Source organism: Amphimedon queenslandica, unplaced genomic scaffold (assembly GCF_000090795.2).
Source record: "Amphimedon queenslandica unplaced genomic scaffold, v1.1 AMPQUscaffold_11970, whole genome shotgun sequence".
In the NCBI taxonomy this organism is placed as follows: Eukaryota; Metazoa; Porifera; class Demospongiae; order Haplosclerida; family Niphatidae; genus Amphimedon; species Amphimedon queenslandica.
Genome location: NW_003547791.1, coordinates 1 through 2,503, shown reverse-complemented (window position 1 = coordinate 2,503; position 2,503 = coordinate 1). Strand labels below are relative to the sequence as shown.

At 35.2% G+C, this 2,503-nt stretch overlaps 4 long non-coding RNA genes across 4 annotated transcripts; 2 read left to right on the top strand and 2 right to left on the bottom strand.

The window, feature by feature from the left end:
- On the bottom strand, positions 1 to 691 carry LOC109588625 (uncharacterized). The gene is made up of 3 exons (XR_002188271.1): positions 533 to 691; positions 77 to 310; positions 1 to 24 (listed from the first exon to the last, which is right to left on the bottom strand). It is a non-coding gene; the product is annotated as an uncharacterized LOC109588625 (long non-coding RNA).
- A 48-nt stretch (positions 692 to 739) lies between these two features.
- On the top strand, positions 740 to 1,110 carry LOC109588628 (uncharacterized). The gene is made up of 2 exons (XR_002188274.1): positions 740 to 869; positions 918 to 1,110. It is a non-coding gene; the product is annotated as an uncharacterized LOC109588628 (long non-coding RNA).
- On the bottom strand, positions 1,001 to 2,333 carry LOC109588627 (uncharacterized). Its single transcript, XR_002188272.1, has 4 exons — positions 2,033 to 2,333; positions 1,612 to 1,980; positions 1,153 to 1,371; positions 1,001 to 1,100 (listed from the first exon to the last, which is right to left on the bottom strand). It is a non-coding gene; the product is annotated as an uncharacterized LOC109588627 (long non-coding RNA).
- On the top strand, positions 1,301 to 1,563 carry LOC105315027 (uncharacterized). The gene is made up of 2 exons (XR_002188273.1): positions 1,301 to 1,393; positions 1,452 to 1,563. It is a non-coding gene; the product is annotated as an uncharacterized LOC105315027 (long non-coding RNA).
- Positions 2,334 to 2,503: the final 170 nt, after the last annotated feature.

Genomic DNA, 2,503 nt, shown 5'->3' with positions numbered 1-2,503 from the left:
TGGACTTGAGATCCTTGATAGTACCTACAAATGGAACACAAAAATGTAAAATTAGATCAATAATGATCGAAATTACTCTTAAAAACGGTTAAATGAAGTGACAAAAGGCCAAAACGCCATATTAGATGGGACACATGACTCCGCCCCCCACAATGACCTCTTCTAAACCTGAGGCACATACAAGTCCATTAAATATTTGTAAAATTATCTCAATATCATGTGTGCCTTTCCTTTAATGTTTATTCATGTAAATGTGAAGACAAGGCGTCAACTCCGCCCTCTAAAATGAACTTGAGATCCTTGACGGTACCTACAAATGGAACACAAAACTGTAAAATTAGATCAATACTGATCGAAATTACTCTTAAAAACGGTTAAATGAAGTCTGTCAGTACATGTATATAGTAATTAACTTATGCAACAAAATAACTTATGTGGTGAATGCATAAAACATGCATTGTTTCACAAGTATGCACTTCCAGTCAGAAATTGATTACACAATACAGATCTGATTTTTAAATTTGGTACTCACAGATAGAGAAAAAAATTCCTTTCCAGCAATATCCCGTTTATGACAATGCACAATAAAATTTGGAAGTTATGGATGCTGTTTGGACGATTGCTCTGGAATACTAGTACAGAGAAAAGCCATTTTAAGTTATTTTCAATGTTTCCGTGTCATGCCCGTTCATGTAGTACATGAACCACGCCTACCAGGAAAAACCACACCCAAATCAATTAATAAACGGGGAATGAAGAAAGAAGCACTTTTGACTTGCGTTTCACAGCATTTGAACTATCATTTCTTGTATAATGGACATCGTAAGAGTTGTCTAAAGCCCTGCCATTCATGGTGGCTTCAAATACTAGTAAGTTTTTTCATTACCTAGTTACAGAGTTATTATTACGTCCTCTAGTGCTAAAACTCCTAATTATGGACTGTTTTGAACACGGATCATCCCCATACTTCATTCAAATCCAACCATCGCTTTTTCTTGAGTTTACAGGTAATATATATATTATTTTTATTTGGAAGTATAATTAAGTTCTTTACATGTAACGTTAAAATAGTTTATTGTCTTTGCACTTGTGGATGAATCCTATGAAAAATTTGTTGTTATTGTTATGTTTAATGATGTTTCTTTCTCTTACTGTTGTAGCAGGGGCTCCTCTTCCTCTTTGGCCTCTTCCTTGGCCACCTCCCTCTCTTCCTTGGCCACCTCCCCCGCTTCCTTGGCCACCTCCCCCTCTTTCTTGGCCAGCTGCCCCTCTTTTTTGTCCATCTCCTCCTCCTTGGCCACCTCCTCTTCCTGCTCCTCTCCCGCCACCTCGTCAATGCTTCCATTTACCCCTATGATGTCTCCTTTTCTTCTAACAACAAAAAGAGATTAAGGTAAGTTATACTAATAATAAGAACACAATACACATTAACATGTTTTAAATACCATTAGATACTACTAACACATGAAGGAATAGTACTGTATGTTCATGTTGTATCATTATTCTTGAAAGTAATATGAAATTAACAAGTTAACTAAAGACAAAGTTACTCACTAAGGGATAGCATTTTACAGGCAAGAATAATTACATTGTTAATAATAATAAATGTACCTCAGACTGATGCTCAATCTCACACCCAGCATTCCTTAAAATTGCAGTGCTGTTCTTTTTGCAAGTCCAGCATAAGTTCGTCATTGCCTTGATGCTGTAAATGTGGGGAATATACTTTCTCCATATTCTTTTAAAGGAACTTTCACAGAGAGTATGTTCCCTACCAGCATCAGCATACTGTTGGTAAACCATGCGTCGGGACACACTGGACAGCAATAGCTTGGCCTTCCCATAATCCCTCACTCCAGGTATCCTCCCAGGTAGTAAAAGGCGTAGTCTTCAGCATAGTTCTCCAAAAATGCTACTACATCTTTAATGCCTTCCACAGAAACAGCATGACAAGGAATGCGACCAGTGTTCCCATGAACCCTTCATTAAAAATTTTAATTACTCTTCTTTGGATTATTCTTATTATTTTTACCTAGGTTTTATTCCAATTTGAAGGAAATGCCTCCTCAAGTTCTTGTGAGTACCATTTCTGATACTGTATACGAACAAGAAGAGCTTCTTAGATATCTATTTTTAAAAGATAAGAAATAACTTATTGTTATAGATATTTTTTGTTCAATACTTTCTTTCCCCTGTATTCATACTCAGTCCTATTCCTCTGAACTGTTTCACAAGATGTTGAAGACTTTTCTCACTCTCTTAATAATAATAACAATAAAAATAATAATAATAATAATAAATAATAATAATAATAATGATAATAATAATAATATTCCTTCTCACTCTCATAATAATAATAACAATAACAATAATAATAATGATAATAATAATAATAATAATGGAACACCAACTATGCTCAGGTATTAGGGTGGATTAGGACTCATCTAACTATCTCAACTTTGAGAGCCACAATCTTATGTCTTAGGGGCACACGTACCAAATG